This window comes from Pan paniscus, chromosome 4, assembly GCF_029289425.2.
Source record: "Pan paniscus chromosome 4, NHGRI_mPanPan1-v2.0_pri, whole genome shotgun sequence".
In the NCBI taxonomy this organism is placed as follows: domain Eukaryota; kingdom Metazoa; phylum Chordata; class Mammalia; order Primates; family Hominidae; genus Pan; species Pan paniscus.
This window is the reverse complement of record NC_073253.2, coordinates 52,205,895-52,223,675: the sequence shown is the minus strand read 5'-3', so window position 1 is coordinate 52,223,675 and position 17,781 is coordinate 52,205,895. Positions and strand designations below refer to the sequence as shown.

The 17,781-nt window shown below is 40.8% G+C and overlaps 1 long non-coding RNA gene across 1 annotated transcript in view; it reads left to right on the top strand.

Moving 5' to 3' along the window:
• LOC100976407 (uncharacterized) overlaps window positions 1-17,186 on the top strand; it is a 93,771-nt gene extending 76,585 nt beyond the window's left edge. The window contains exons 4-7 of the long non-coding RNA XR_010112192.1: window positions 68-255; window positions 3,687-3,969; window positions 5,468-5,965; window positions 17,076-17,186. This is a non-coding gene — a long non-coding RNA (uncharacterized LOC100976407). The remainder of the gene's footprint in view (window positions 1-67; window positions 256-3,686; window positions 3,970-5,467; window positions 5,966-17,075) is intronic.
• Window positions 17,187-17,781: the final 595 nt, after the last annotated feature.

The window sequence follows — 17,781 nt, the reverse complement described above, 5'->3', positions numbered from 1 at the left end:
TTCATTTTAATTTTCATTTCCATGTACCCCTTGGCTTCTCTTTCATATGCAACATTCTTCTTTGCAGTGTTCAGAAAACTCATTAGCTTCCAACCTCCTCAATTAGGCAGAACAAACATGCATTACTCCAAATTGCCCCGCACTGCGATAGAGACAGAGTTCAAGCAGAATGTTGGCCCACCACCCAAGGATTTGACCACTGAAGTTTACTTCCCTTCAATCAAATCGAGATCACATCTTCCTGCAGTTTTCTATGTAAGTAATGAAGCTCTTATCTTCAGTCCTCAAAGGATCACTGTTTCCTTTTCTGTATATATTTGTTTGTTTTACTCATGGTGAGTACTTACCTATTATTGTATGTGTATCATTCATTTGTGGAATCATCTGCTGTCAGATTTTCCATTTTTCTTAATCTAACAATCACAAAATCAGCCACATATCTGATAGCAGAAGAACCACATTGAGATGCAGAGATCTTTTTAAATGGTGCGAAAGAGAAGGGACACATTTAAAATGCTCTCCTTCTTAAATGATTCTGTTTAAAAAAATGTGAAGTTGTTGCACTCCTCCCTGGAAATTACAACTGTATAAATTCTAACTTTTCCCAGTGCTCAGGCACACGAGAGACAGGGAACATTCACTACATTCTATTCGTGTTCATAGGTCGTGACTAAGATAAATAGATTTTAGAGAAACATTTATGTGGGTGTGCTCCAAGTGGGAGGAATTTCATGTTCCAGTCTTCCTGCTGAACACCTAGAATATTAGAGGCTTTGTGAAGTTTGTGCTTGACTCCTTTTAAAGGAGGATATGACTGAGGTCATAGTGTGATAAATCTCTGACACGACTGTGTGGAGGAATATGGATCTGAGCAGAGAGAAGCAAAACAAGCTGAAGTGAAAAGTTCGAATGCATGAGGACATTCTTAAAAGCAAGAGGCAATTGAGGGGATGAGTAGTAGCTTTTACAGAGGAGGTGGCTAAGAATCCACATTTCAAGCAGGAATGCCCTGAGCCTTCTTTTTCTCACCTGTTGTCAGTTATACCACCACACAGGGACATACACAGAGAGCTGATTTATACTTAATATCCAATCTGCTGCAAACTGTTCACTCCTCTTCATCAGAATGCTCACTTATGACATAGTCTTCAGTTCCTTAGCAACAAACTGTCATGTCACCCTGGTGAAATTCTGGTCAGCTGAGAGGAAAAGGAAATGTTGAATGGTGATGGAGAAAATCTTTATTTTAATCACAAATGTGTATGTATAAGAGCTGAAAAGACAATATGAAAAGGCAGGTCAAGGAAGCTACATTTGAACAAGTGTTTTTGATTAAGGTTTATGTGGGCACAGAAGTCCCCTTTAAGTTCCTTTTTATTGAATAATTTCCCTTTGATCCTTGAGTAACTAAAAGAAAACCCAGCACTTGACATTAACCTGGGACTCAAGAGCCCCATGGTGGGATTCCTTTGCCTGCCTGCTCCAGCACAAAACAGCCCCGCCCAGCACCGTGGGAGCACATTCATCTTTATTTCCCAACCGGGCTTTTCCTCTTCCCCTCTCTTCTGGGTGAGAATGGAGGACAGTCAGCTGAAGAAGTCATTCTATGTGTACTTTTTCTTTGCTTGCGATCAACTTCAAAAGAGGCTGGTCGGGAGACACCAATGACAATGTAAGAAGATGAAGATTGTCCCGGGAAGTATGGCCCCAGAAAAAGAGCAGAGATGACCAGACATGGGAGGTGTTGAGAATTCTATCTTTTCTCCCTGTTTTAATTGTTAGGAATGATATAAAAATCATTTCTTCATTTTTGGCTTTGTGGATAAAACCAAATCACTGAAATGAGAGCATAATTAAAAGGGAAAAATGCAGAATTCTTTTTTTAAAAAGGTAGATGAAGATAGAGAAAGAAAACAAAAAAGAGAGAGAACCCAAGCAAACAAAGATTATTTGAACAACTTGGAGCATGCTTTAAAAAAAAAAAAGCAAAAAGCAAAAGACAAAAAACAAAACCCTATCAGTGCCATTTACCTGAATTCCCAGTTTCCGTATTTAAATGTCTGATCAATCATTCAGTTCCAATACAGACATGATGTTTGAAGGCCACTTTGTAATGGTTTTACCCTGGTTCAGATTATTTGCAATCCAGGGGGAAAAATGTGCATTCTGTGCAAAAGCAAATAGAAAACATATCTGAGCACAAATCAAAAGAATGATTACCACACTCATGCTCTGTACCCATTACGGGGTCCCCAAGGTTCTCATTCTGTTTGTCTTGGTACTTTCTCTTTAGCTGCTTTGGTTGGACTGGGTGGGAAAAACAACAACAACCCACAAAACCCTAGGCAGAGAATGAGGCTGGTGGAAATGGGTAACATGAAAAGATGTGACATCCTTCAAGGGCTTGGCACTTCAGACTTCATTTTGGGGGAAGCTGCTTGGGGAGACCTCCTCGGGTTCCCATGGAGGTCGTTGCTGAGTGTGTGTCATGAAGTGCCTGACCATTAGCGGGAGGGCAACCCTGCTCTCATTTCAATCTCTAGCAAGCTCTCACTCAGTGGGTAATGAAAAATGGCATTTGCACAAAGTGGAGAGAACAAGCATTGTTTCTATAGCATATTATACTTTCCACTGCTCAGGGAACAACATTTCATAACCTATAAAAAGAATTATCTGTATAACTTACTGTGCATGGCAGAAAAGTTGCAATATGGCTTTAAAAGAGCTGCCTCCAACTGCAAAACACACTCTATCTCTCCCACTCCCCACTGACAGAATAGCCTGTGTTTATAAGCAAATCCACTCAACCCCTTAATGATGACCTAGAATAAACATCTGACATACACTAGCTTTCAAGCTCTTCTATGTTTAGGCATGAATTGTTCATTTCTATGCCTTTTGTATCCAGCCTGAAGGAAAGACAAATGATACAAGGGATGATTTACATTATCAGTGGAGGCAGAGGTTATGTCTGTGTTTATCAGATTCTCTTTTATTGTGTAACTAACAGTGAGATAACCAGCCTGGTGCACAATGACCATTCAATTTGAGCCACCCACCCTATGTCCATGTTGACTTTAATTTTAAAATATATTAAAAAGACAAGTCCTTGTATAGTAACACAAGGTTTATTTGGTTCAGGCAGGCATGTAGGAAAGGTATGGATTTCTCATTTAGTGTTAGGCTTCCTCCACACTTACCTTTCCATAAAGCCTGCAAGAGTATTGCCACTGGGGCTTTCCTCTCTAATTGCACTAGGAGAATTGGTACTCCACTTTACGAGGATGATGTGGATGCCCAGCTCTGGTTGATCCTGTACTCTTAGTAGAGCATGGGAAACTTGGAACAAATTTACCTAGCATCAGAAAAGACCACAGGGAGTATGCATGATCCTGGAGAACAGGTAAGCTTGCTTTTCCTTGAAGAAAAATCCAGTCATCTCGAAAACTGTCAGTCTGGCTTGGAAGATAATTTCATGAAACCAACCATAGCCTTCAGGGAAACCTATACCACAATTGAACATAGTTCCCCAAGATGGTATTCACTAAATATCCCCTTTGGGGAAAACTACCCATTCTTATGTAGTAGGAATTGATTTCTAAAGGGAAAAAATACTTTTAAACTCTCCAGGATCTGTCTAGTCATGAGGGTGCCAATCTTTGAAGTCCTCTTAATCTCACCTGCAGGGGATCTCTATGGAACTCATGGAGATGGAGTGGTGGTGGAAGATAAGCTCATGGAGATGGAATGATAGTGATGGTGGAAGATAAGATGGTTCCATATATCAGGTCCTATGCCCTTCTTTGAATTGGCTCAAAGAATATGGGGTCAGATGAAAGAAACACACTCCACCTCGTTGCTCTAAGGAAACTATAGAACCTGGACAGAATGTATAAGGAACACAAAAATTAAATAGTAGCAAGCAAATTATGGAAAAAGGCCAGAATTTGGAGTATCACTGAATTTATGGTGAGTTTATTATTTTTCCTCTCTGATATCTCCTATTCTGAACACAACGTGGCCTGAAAGCCAGAAGTGGGCACCAGGGAGCAGAGAGAACTCCAGGAGAAGCTGGTTCAAGGAGCAGGAGATTCTAACTCTCAGAAAGAGGGCAAAACTCCATTAATACTTTTGTATTTTCTCTGTTCTCTCATACCCCAGCCCCCAAGCAATCTCTTAATGGAAGTAATAGGAACAAAGGAAGCAATGAAGAACAGACAATGAAATTGAAAACAGAAAAATAATAGAGGATAAACAAAGAACCCAAAAGTTGGTTCTTTGCAAAGATCATTAAAACTGTTGAAACTGATAGGCCTTCAATAAGATGAAGTGGGGCAGGGGAGAGAGGAGGATGAGGAGGAGGAGGAGAAAAAGGAAGAGGAGGAGGAGGGAGAGGGAGAGGGAGAGAGAGAGAGAGAGAGAGAGAGAGAGAAAGACTAGTATTATTGATATCAAGAATGAAAGAGAAGATACTGCTATAGATCCTATATACCACAATAAAAAAACAAGCATCAGGGAATACTACAAACAACTCAATAAAAAAGAAAGCATCAGGGAATACTACAAATAACTCTATGCACATAAATTCAACAACTGAGAAGAAATATACCAATTCCTTGAAAAGCCCAAACTATCAGGATTCTCAAGATAAAATAGATAACCTAAATAGTTCTATAACTATTAACAAATGGAATTTGTCGTTAAAATTCTTCTGAAAAAAAATCTACAGGGTACAGATGATTTCACTGATTAATTCTTCTAAAATTTAAAGAGAAATGAGATCAGCTCTACACAATCTCTTCTAGAAAATGGAAGAAAACACTCCTAACTCATATTATGAAGCCAGCATTAACCTGATATCAAACACATATGTTTTGTCTCATTGATTTTTGCTCTATTTTTTATTGCTTTTTTCCTCCTGCTTGCTTTGGGTTTTTCTCTTTCTAGTTTCTTCAGGTGAAAGCTTACATTGTTGACTTAAATCCTTTCTTTTTTCCTAGCATTATTAAACGTTTTAAATAAGCATTTAATGTAGAAATTTTCCTCTAATCACTGCTTTACCTGCATCTGCATCTTATAAAGATACATACAAAAAAAGATAATAAACACAAAGATAATAAAAACACAAAGATAACAAAAAAAAACCTATGGAGCAGTATTCCTGATTAACATAAACACAAAAAACTCTTCAACATATTAGCAAGTCAAATCAAGCTATACATAAAAAGAATTATCATACCATGACCAAGTGTAATCCACTATATTAACAGTTTAAGAACCCAAATCACACATTCATTTGATTTGCTGCGGAAGAATCACATGACAAAATTCAACATCTATTCATGATAAAAACTCTTAGAAAATTGGAAATTGAAGGGGACTTCCTCAAACAATAAATAGCACATATAAAAAACTAGCTGACATGATGCTTAATGATAAAAGATTATGTACTTTGCTTCTAAAATAGGGAACAAGACAATAATCTCCATACTCACTACTCCTACTCAACATTGTGCTGGGAGTTCAAGCAAGCACAGTGTTGAACATAAAAGACAAGAAAGACAACAGATAAAAAAGGCAAAATAAGTGAGTCATATATATTGGAAAGGAGGAAATAATACTATCCCTATTCACCAAGTGTCATATATGTCTATGAAGACAATTCCAAGGGATCTACAAAAAAGTCTCCTAGAACAAAGAAGTGAGTTTAATGAGATTGCAGGATACAAGGTAAGTACAGAAGAATTAATAATATTTTTATGTAATAGCAATGTATAATTAGAAAACAAATTTTAAAAATTTATAGTAGCTTTGAAAAGTGAGATATTTAGCTATAAATATAACAAAACACCCACAGGATCTGTGCAAAAAACTACAAAATGATAATTACAGGAATCAAGAAAGACCTAAATAAATGAAGAGGCATACCCCATTCGTGGATTGAAAAACTCAAAGTTGTAAAGAGGTCAGTTAGCCTCAGACTGATCTGTAGATTTAACACAATTCCAATCAAAATATCCTACCTGGCATTTTTGTAAGTAGAGACAAGTTGATTCTAAAATTTATATGGAGACTATCCATTCTCCATTGTGCATTTTTGGCACTGTTGTTGAAGATCAGATGACTGTATATATGTGGATCTATTTCTCAACCCTCACTTCTGTTCCATTGATCTATATACCTGTTTTTATGCCAATACTATACTGTTTTAATTATTGTAGCTTTGCAATATATTTTTCAATCAGGAAGTGTGATGTCTCCAGCTTTGTGCTTCTTTCTCAAGACTGATTTGGCTATTTGGAGTCTTTTGTGGCTTCATGTGAATTTTAAAATTGTTTTTTCTATTTTTGTAAAAAATGCCATTTGGGATTTTGATACGGATTACATTGACTCTATAGGCCACTTTTGGTAATAGGGACATTTTAACAATATTAAGTCTTCTGATCCATGAATACATAATATCTTTCAATTTATTTATGTATTTCTTTCTTTCATCAATGCTTTATAGTTTTCAGTATATAACTCTTTCATCTCCTTGGTTGCCTATTCCTAAGTATTTTAAATATTGATGTTACTGTAAATGGAATTGTTTCTTAATTTCCTTTTTGGATAGTTCATTATTAGCCTATAGAAATGCAACTGATTTTTGTACCTGCAACTTTATTGAATTCATTTATTAGTTCTAATAGGTTTTTGTGGAGTCTTCATGGCTTTCTACACATAAGATCATGCCATCTGTAAAGAGGTAATTTTATTTCTTCCTATCTGATATGGATGACTTTTATTTCTTTTTCTGGCCTGGCTAGGACTTCCTGTACTATGTTGCATAGAAATACTTTCAGTGCTATGTTGAGAGTGAGCATCCTTGCCTTGCTGATCTTACAGGAAAAGCTTTTGTTATTTTACCATTGAGTCTGACATCACTGTGAGCTTTTAATATACAGCCTTTATTGTGTTAAGGTAAATTCCTTCTATACCTAGTTTGTTGAGGGTTTCTTTTTTTTCATGAAAGGATTTTTAATTTTGTTAAATGCGTTTTCTACATCTTTTGGGATGATCATGTAATTTTGAATCCTTTTTAAATGTCCTGTATTACTTTAATTGCTTTGCATATGTTGAACCATCCTTGCATCCCAGGGATAAATCCTACTTCATCATGGTATATGGCCTTTTAAATTTATTAAGAAGACTGTATGTATACATGTGAAAGAATGAAATTGTACCCTTATCTGACACCATACATATAAATCAATGCAAAATTGGTTAAAGATTTAAACATAAGACCTGAAACTTTAAAACTCCTAGAAGCAAACATTGAGGAAAAGCTTCATGACATTGGTCTTGGCAATGATTTCTTGGATATGACATCAAAATCACAAGCAACAGAAGCAAAAATAGACAAGTGGGACTACATCAAACTGAAAAGATACTGTATAACAAAGGAAACAATCAACAGACTGGGAGAAAATATTTGTATACCATATTCTGATAAGAGTTTAGTATCTAAAATAAGATTTAAAAACACCTTCAGCTGAATAGCATAAAAATAAAATAACCCAACTAAAAAATTGGCAAAGAACCTTGAATAGACATACCTCCTAAGAACATATACAGAGATATCTGCATTTCCATGTTTGTTGCAGCATTATTCATAATAGCCAAGATATGGAATCAACCTAAGTGTCTATCAACAGATGAATGGATAAATAAAAGGTGGTATTTATACACAACGGAACACTATTTAGCCTTAAAATAGAAGTAAATCCTGCCATATGTGACAACATGAATGAACCTGGAGGACATTATGCTAAGTGAAAGAAGCCAATCACATAAAAACAAATGGCTGTATGATTTCACTTATAAGAGATATCTAAAATAGCCAAATACATAAAATAAGAGAGTAGGACTGTAGTTGCCAGGGATAAAGAGAAGAGGGCAATGAGGGATTCGTCTTCAATGGGTATGAAGTTTCAGTTATGCAAGACAAACATGTTCTAGAGATCTACTGTACAATATTGTGCCTACAATTAATATTGTGCACTTAAAAACTTAAAAGGGTAGATATGTTGACATGTTAAGTGTCCTTACAACAGTGAAAAAAATAATACATCTGTTATAAACATTTAAAAAACAAAAAGTAAAGTCATAAAAAGTTTATATGAAAATTCAAAGCAATTATTTTAGTATTTGAAAACAGAATAAGACTGGAGGAATCACACCACCCGACAATAAGACTAATTATGAAGCTAGAGTAATTAAGACAGTATGGTATTGACAAAGGAAAAGGTTCAGGATTGTTGGAACAGAATAGAGTCTAAAAATAGACCCCAAAACAGACAGCCAATTGATTTCTGACAAAGGTGCACAAACAGTTCAATGGAGAAAGAATAATGTTGTCAACAAATGGTATTAAAACAGTTGAAAACCTATATGCAAAAAAAGAACCCTGACTTAAACCTCATACTTCATACAAAAATTAACTCCAAATGGATTATAGACTTAAATATAATAGGTAAAACTATAAATCTTTTAGAAAAAAACCTAGAAAAAAATCTTATTATCTGTTATTATGCAGAGTTCTTAGACATGACTCCAAAAGCACAATTTATTTTTAAAAATTGACAAATGGACTTTATCAAAATTAAGAACTTTTACTCTGTGAGAGATCTATCTTGGAGAATGAAAAGTCAATACACACACTGGGAAAATACATTTTCGAATTACCTATCTGGCCAAGGACTTGTATCTAGAATATGTAAAGATTATTCAAAACTTAACATGAAGAAAACAGTTAACCCACTAAAAAATGGGTGAAGGTTTTGAACACATCACCAGTGAGGACATAAGGAAGGCAAATAAACACTTAAGTAGATGTTCAATATCATTAGTCATAAGGGAAATATAAATTAAAACCACAATTAGCTACCACTACAAATGCAGTGCACTTAAAAACTTAAGAGGCTAAGTTACCACCACAAATGTAGTGATAGCTAATTGTAGTTTTAACTTCTATCTATTGAAGTAAAAGAAAAATGTTGACAACACAAAGTGCTGGTGAAGATGCAGAGCAAATGAAACTCTCACACATTGTAGGTGGGGATGCAAAATGCAGGACCCATCCTGGAAAACAGTTTGGAAGTTTCTTACAAAGTTAAACATGCACTTACCATATGACCCAGCAATCCTGCTCCTGGGTGTTTACCCTAGAGAAATGAAAACTTATGTTTTTGTGAAAGCCTACACATGAATGTTTTTAGCAGCTTTTTTTTTTGAGGCCAAGTCTTCTCACTTTGTTACCCAGGCTGGAGTGCAGTGTCATGGTCATGTCTCACTGCAGCCTCCACCTCCATGGCTCAAGTGCACACCTGGCTAATTTTTGTATTTTTTGTAAAGACGGGATTTCACCATGTTGCCCAGGCTGGCCTCAAACTCCTGGGCTCAACTGATCCTCTCACCTTGGCCTTATAGGCATGAGTCACCGTGCCTGCCAAAAGCTTTCATCCTAATTGCTCCAATCTGGAAATACTGTGAGTGTGCTTCAATGGATGAATGGACAAACAAACTGTGGTACATCCATACATTGATATATTTACTCAGCAATAAAAAGCAACAAGTGGATGAATCTCAGAGGCCTTTGAAAGGCATTATGCATGGAAGAATCCAGTCTCGGCTGGGCGTGCTGGCTCACGCCTGTAATCCCAGCACTTTGGGAGGCCAAGGCAGGCGGATCACGAGGTCAGGAGATTGAGACCATCTTGGCTCACACGGTGAAACCCCGTCTCTACTAAAAATACAAAAAATTAGCTGGGCGCAGTGGCAGGCGCCTGTAGTCCCAGCTACTCAGGAGGCTGAGGCAGGAGAATGGCGTGAACCCGGGAGGCGGAGCTTGCAGTGAGCCGAGATAGTGCCACTACAGTCCGGCCTGGGCGAAAGAGCGAGACTCCATCTCAAAAAAAAAAAAGAATCCAGTCTCAAAAGATTGTATATTATATGATTCAATTTCTATGGCAGCCTCAAAAAGACACGATGAATGGAGAACAGATCAAAGGGGTACCATGGGCCAGGTGCAGTGGCTCCCGCCTGTAATGCCAGCAGTTTGGGAGGCTGAGGAAGGCAGATCACTTGAGATGAGGAGTTCAAGACCAGCCTGGCCAACACTGGAGACACCTCATCTCTACTAAAAACACAAAAACTAGCCAGGTGTGGGGGCACATGCCTGAAGTCCCAGCTACTCAGGAGGCCGAGGCAGAAGAATTGCTTGAACGTGGGAGGCAGAGGTTGCAGTGAGCTGAGATCACGCCACTGCACTCCAGCCTGGGTGACAGAGTGAGACTCCATCTCAAAAACAAACAAACAAACAAACAAACACACGGGATGCCATGAGGGAGTTTTTTAGGGCAATGGAATTGTTCTGTATCCTGATTGTGGTAGTGGTTTTATATGTATATTATACAATGACTGAAATTCATAGACCTGTAAATATATACAGACACAAAGTCAGTTTTACTCTATAATGATCACAAAAGTAATCTAGGGAGCCTAGCTGTGAAGTGTTCCCTAATAGGTCCTCCCAACCTCCTTCTCCTTAGGGGGTCCAAGGCCTTTCCTTCCTCTCCTTGCTTCTGGATTCTGTCTCATAGTGCTCTTCTCTTTCCCTCCCAGTCTTGGCACTACCAGGCTGTAGCGCTTCATCCAGGTCTTGTCTGGGGCCGTGGCTCTGTGACTTTGTTCCACACTCTTCTTAGTCAAGAACAGCCACCAAAATCTACTGGGTTTTCAGCCAGTTCCCTCGAAAAACAAGCAAGCTACAACAAAAACAGAAGTCATCTTTGATTTCTCTTTCTTCTACCTCCATATCCTATTTATTAGTGAGTATTGCCAGTTCTGCTTTCAAAATAGGTCCTGAACCTAATCCCTGCAGCCACCTCTGTCCAGGCCATTGCCATCTTAGGCCTTAGCTACTGCAACAGGGTTCTATCTTGTCTCCCTGCTTCCACCTCTTCCCTGCTATTGTCTATTCCCAATGCAGCAATCAGAGTAATCTCACAAAAACACATACCATGTCATTTCTACTTACAGTCCTCGAAAATCTTCCCAGTGTATTTAGAATAAAAGCCAAGTACCGTCCCACGGCCTCCACAGGGCTGGCCTCCTCCCCCTGCTTCCTCTGGTATTGTGCCCTGGCCACGCTGACCTTCTTGCTCTTTCCAGGATATGTGATGCTTATTCCCACTTCAGTGCTATTTTTTCTGCCTGGAACTGGCTTATCCCAGAAATCTGCATGGTCGCTACTTCAGATATTTCAAGACTCAGCCCTAAAGTCACTTCCTCAGAGAGAGCTCCTCTGCCCATTTGTTTCAAATAGCTTCCCCAGGCTTCCAGTCTCTCTCTAGCCCCTTAATCTGATTTATCTTCTCTCAGCACTTAACCACCTCGTGCAAGGATGCTGGCTTCCCATGGCAACATAGAATCCACACTCATTACGTCCTAGAAAGTGCTATGCGACCTGGTTCGCGCCTCCCCTCTGACATAACCCTCTGCTCCTGAGGGGCAATTCCCTTTGCCGTGCCACTCCCTGTGCACCCCTCTAGACACACTGACTTCCTTGTGTTCCCGGAACAAAGCAAGCATGCTTCCACCTCGGAATCTTTGCATTTGTGATTCCATCTCCCTGGAATGCTGTTCCTCCATAGAGCTTCCTAGCACATTCTCTGCTCAAATGACACTTAACCAGAGACTTTCTTGACCATCGTATATAAAATAGCAAGCCCTTCATCATTCTGTACTCCTCTTATCTGTCTTATTTTTCATGGCATTTATAACTACCTGGTGTGTGTATAGCTATTCATCTGTTGTGTGTTCTTAGCTCCCTGTACTAGGCTGTCAGCCTGCAGGGAGCCACGACTTTGTTTTGTCCACTATTGTCTTTCTCTGTGAGTCTCAGCCTCATTCATACCAATGTTGCTTTGAGGATGGCTGGGTGCAGGGAGGCACTGGAGTACCAAGAGCCCTGGAGAGACCCCTGGCCATGCCGCTGTTGTTCCTTGTCTGTCTCTCTCACCCGCATGTAAGCTCGATATTGGCGGTGACCGAGAGGCAGGGCCCAGTGCATAGTGGGTGCTCAAGAATAGTTGTAGAATGAATGAATAAATGATAGAGGCCTTTGGATATTTAAAAAGGATGTTTTGGCTTTTAAAAGGAACTTTCCATGTTTTAAAACCTAAATGCAGAATAATGGTATGAATTGGCCAGTGAGGAATTATCTTATGTGAAGTTTACTGCTAACATTTAAACATTTTCCCCTGCCTAGTAAAGACTTTTTGATGTCTTCCCATTGTTCTTAGGGTCATAATGCACTTTAAGATGGCTCCTGCCCCTTTGTCAGCCCACTTTCCCTTGCTCTGGGTCTCAGTCACACAACTCTCCTTTCAATTTCTCCTACTCGTGTTCCCTCCCAGTCCAGGGCCTCTGCCTGCAAGACTTCCTCTGTCTGGATGCTCTGGCCCCCACCCTCCCCAGAGTTAACTCCTCCTCACCCTCCCCATCTCCGCTAAAGCCTCAGATCTTCAAGGGAAGCCCTCCCTGACACTCAGGCAAGGGTGATGTGCCTTCAAATCACCAGGCACCTCTGATGTACACCCCAGATCCCAGGTGTGGCCTAACATGTGTTTGTGTGATTATATAGTTAACGCTCCCATGAGAGGGAACTGGGTCTGCCTTTACTTCACCATTAACTTCTCTGTAAACTAGCACTTCTGCAAACAGAATAGGCTTTAAAAAAATATTTGTAAGGCCAGGTGCGGTGGCTCACGCCTGTAATCCCAGCAGTTTGGGAGGCCGAGGTGGGCAGATCACGAGGTCAGGAGATCGAGACCATCCTGGCTAACACGGTGAAACCCCGTCTCTACTAAAAATATAAAAAGTTAGCTGGGGGTGGTGGCGGGCGCCTATAGTCCCAGCTACTCGGGAGGCTGAGGCAGGAGAATGGTGTGAACCTGGGAGGCAGAGTTTGCAGTGAGCCGAGATCACGCCACTGCATTCCAGCCTGGGCAACAGAGCAAGACTCCATCTCAAAAAAAAAAAAATTGTAAAATGAAAACATTACTTAATTAATGATATAAAAGCGACTTTTTTATATAGCCTCAAGTTTAGTGTAAGGCAGTGAAGGTAATTGTTAAAACAAAAGTCAAGGAAACCTGTTAAGCTCTTAACCCCCTGGTACTGTTAGAAGATGAGAGATGTTGTAGTGTAGACAAGTTAGGACACCGGGCAGGTGAGTTTCCAGGGGCAGAGAGAGGAGATGAGCTTCACAGCTGCTGAGACCTGTCCCTCTGACTTGGGCAGGCATCATCGTTATTTGAAAGTACAACAGGGCCAAACCTTCAATCCAGTAACACAGCTGGTGCTCAGATTTTTTTTTAAAACAACATCATGTGGAATTTTCTTTATGTCTTTCTACTAAAACTCAAAGGATGGGAATAAGAATAGAAGAGATCATTGAAATCAGCTCAACATAAGGTAACCTTTGAGCAGTCAGCTGTGTCCCACTGTGAACTGCCTGGCCACGAGTGTGCGTGGGGGAGAAGGGGGTGCAGAGGTCAAGGTGTCTCTCCTTGTCGGGGATGGTGTGGAGGTGATGGTGTCAGGGATGGTGTTCTCAGGTCAAGAGGAGCAGGATCTGTCTGGTGACTTTTAACATGCCTTTCCACCTGGAAACCCCTCAGAGTTTATGTTCATCCTTTGTGTTAGTCAAAGCTTAAATCCCCTTCCTTACCTAACCTTTGCTAGAAAGATGAAATCAGTATTTGCCTGGCCTGCTGCTCATTGGAATCACATGGGGAGGGAGCCTAGCACCCACTTGAGACTAGTTAAATTAGAATATGTGGTGTGGGGCCCAGATACAGGTATTTTTAAAAAGCTCCTAAGTAATTCTAAAGTGCAGCCAGAGTTGACAGCCACTGTAAAACAGGTAGTGCTGTGGACAGGTTTCCTTTTTCCTTCTCCTCTGATGCTCACTCGGTTCTCAGGCTGAATCAAGCTTGGCCAAGCCATGGCCCAAAGCCCGCAGGCAGCCCAGGACAGCTTTGAATGCGGCCCAACACAAATTCATAAACTTTCTTAAAACATAATGAGATTTTTCCATCATTTTTTTTATTAGCTTATCAGCTTTCATTGGTGTTAGTGTATTTTATGTGTGGCCCAAGAGAATTCTTCTTCCAATGTGGCCCAGGGGGAGCCAAAAGATTGGCTACCCCTGGGCTAAATGATCATAATGTGTGGCAGGCAGACTTCTGAGATGGTCACCAACAATCCTGTCTCCTGGCATTCCTGGCCTTATGTAGGCCCTGACTCCTGGAGTGCACACTGGACTTGAACTCAGGTCCACTTAACCATCAGAGTAAAATGGCTAAGACTTTCAGAAGAGTGGGGAAGGGGAGCTAAAGAGTCCTGCATGAACTGAAAACTTGCATGCTCAATCTACAGTTATCAATGACCTCCGTCACTGCAGGTCCCTCCCCCAGCTCTAACCCCAACCCAAGGGGGATGACCTAGGGCTTGCTGGCCATTTGGTACCCTAAGCATCCTGGATAAAACCTTTCTTCAAGGTTCTGCCCTTCTCCTTCTTTTGATCTTCTCTTGACCACACCTGCCAGTCTGAACTGGGAGCTGGCATGGCACCTCTGTCTCTCTCAGCTAGAGAAAACCATCCTCTCATAGCAGAGCCAATCAGAACAATGTTCTCCATAGTGTGGCTTAGGAGCTGCTTCTCTGGATCATGATTATATTCATTGCCACGGTGTGAACTCAAGCACCAGGGGCCAAGGTCTTTCCAGGAGCCCTGGGTCTGGCAGTGGGCTCCTCTGGCAGAGCCCACGTGCCTTCTCTTGGAGGGAGAGCAAACTGAGCCTTTCTGACCCCTGGGGCTGTTGGCATTTCTGTAGTGAAGTTTGGATTGCCAGGCCAATCAGTGCCCACTCCCTTAAATCTGCCCCCAGCATCTGAGGAGCTGCTCTGGGAATTCTGTTCCATGTCCCCAGTTTCCCCCACCCCCAGAGGCCAGCAGCCCTTTTGTTGGTTTGGCTCTCAGCTTAGATCATTGAAGTGATTTCAGCTCCAACTGGGCAACACTCAGCATTTCATTTATGTCTTGGCAAGGTTACCATGTTATTACTTAACTGTGCCGCTGCTACTCAATAAGTGGGAACTGATTGAAATAACCACAGGAGTTGCTGGATTCCCCTAATTTTAGCACAGAGTTAAAGCTTACTCCCACAGTTGGAAGTTAAAATAGGCTGCCAGCCCACAGAAATGCCCACCCACCACACCTAATTGTCACCCCACAGATGCCTGTCATGGAAGGAAACATGGAAGGCTGGAGAGAAGTTCTTAGAAGCAAGTTCTTCTCCTCAGTGGATGCCTGAGGTCATTTTGGCCAGGCCCAATTTCTTTGAGACTGTAAGCCTGGGGAAATTTGCATGACTGCTTTAGAGACTCCTGCTTTCTTCCCTGATTTGTCTGACAGGCAGTCGAAGTACAGAGTGCACATTAGAACAACTGTAGAGAACAGAAACTCCTGTCTGGGGATGCCTCCTTAAATGACTCATTCCTGGAGTCCAGATGTGGGGAAGGCAAAGACCCTGAGAAATCTATGTAATTTGGAAAGCAGAAAAGAGACTTAATCCAAGTTAACTTGCTTTCTCTTGGTGTCATAGCCACCAACCACAACCCAATGACACCACTTGAAGAAAAATTTGAAGTAAATGGCATCTTGTGAAACTTCCCCCATCCCAGAACACTCGAATTGTTTTTTTGTTTCTTGCTATTGAAAACTAGATGTTACTAGATATGTTCTGAAGGCTTCTATGAAAAGTTATTTCTCATAGTGAGCCTGCTTCTTAATATTTCTCATCCCTGTGCAATTTTGTGTTCTCTTGTACCTACTTTAAGTTATAATCTACTCTTAACATCTTAGTACAGCATAGTCGACCAGACTGTCAAGGGCAAAGTAAGGGATTAGAATTTGGAGATTTTTAGAGAAAGGGAAAGGCTTTCTCTGCAAGGTGTTTCCCAAGGGGACCCTGGGCAGCCTCCAGAATTCTTGGCAGTGGGCAGATCCCAGTCTCTCAGGCTTCATGGCCTCACAGCTGGACTGTGTGGGAGCCTCCTGACACTGGTTTTGGTGATTAGCATCAGATTAGTCATCTTTAGAGCTCTCTTCCTCCATGCCTGTCTCCTGCCCAAAAATGTCCGTGACTTTCTATTGCCTATAGGATGAAATCCAAATCCCCTAGGCTTTCTTTTTTCTCTCTCTTTCTCTTTCTTTCTTTTCTTTTTTCTTTCTTTCTCTCTCTCTCTCTTTCTCTCTCTCTCTTTCTTTCTTTCTTTCCTTCCTTCCTTCCTTCTTTCTTTCTCTTTTTCATTTTGTCACCCAAGCTGGAGTGCAGTGGCACAATCATGGCTCACTGCAACTTCAACCTCCTGGGTGCAAACGATCCTCCTGCCTCAACCCCCTAAGTAACTACAGGTGCATGTCACTACGTGTGGCTAATTTTTGTACTTTTTGTAGAGATGGGGTTTTGCTGTGTTGCCCAGGCTGGTCTCAAACTCTTGAGCTCAAGTGATTTGCCCACCTTGGCCTCCCAAATTGCTGGGATTACAGGCGGGAGCCACTGCACTTGGAGGCTTTCTTTCAATAAGCTGGTTCCTAACAATATGCTGCCCTTAGGTGCCATTTCCACTCCCTGAAAACTCCTTTCTGACCAGACTCACTGTCTCCTTAACACACCTGACCAAACCTACCTCCTTGCCTCTGTCAACTTGTACTCCACAAATGCCATGGCTTCTCCCATCTACCCTGCTGAGTCTCATCCAACCTTCCTACCTACTTAAGGCTCAGCTCACCTTGCTGTTCTATGTGTAACTTTTCCTAATCATTCCCAATATATAGCGTTTTCTCCACTTTTGAATTTCTACAAGTACTTTTTGTACAATTATCATGCTGGTCCTTTGTTTTCAACTAGACTCCTTGAGTGTCCTACTCCTTGTAACTATTTGCTAATTGATTATTCTTTCAGAATCAGTATTTCAAGCATCCAAAATGTGTAGGAGAATATGGACCCAAGGACGGAGCAGAGAGACAAATAGAGGAACGGAAAATTTTGCCTACAACCATGATGTTCTCAATGTTAGCTGACTGTGTTCTAAAATCCACTCCAATTCCCATTTTGGGAGCTGCTATGTGATGAAGGTCTGCCCCTGTGGTGTTGGGACAACTTGCTCATGGAGTTACAGTTCTTGCCTAACAGGAACCCACCATGGTAAGAAAAAGACTCAAGCTGGTTTATTTGTTTTTAAGGTTGCAAGGTAATCAAGTCCATAACCACACTTGCTCTCACATTTACCAAAATAGGCCAATCTCAGAACTAAATGATAAAAATGAAAATTAATCAGGGACTCCCATGGGCCTCACATATATGGCAGTTTTGAATCTGTTCTTTTTTTCACTATCATAATTGTTTTTTTAAACTCATTTTCTCTGCTTGAATACACAACTGTAAAAAAAAGTGGGGGTAGTGGTGGTGATAGAAATGAATAAACCCATGGAAACAGTGAGACATCTAGAGAGACAAAATTAGGAAGGAAGGAAACAAAAGCAATTTCAGTATCTCTGTGCAAGGCCTGCATACCTTTCCTTGCCAATACCCGTGGATTGGGCTTGTCTCAGGAGGTAGCAGGTGTTTCCTTGACTCACACAGAAAACAAGCCCTTGGGCTTCTTGTG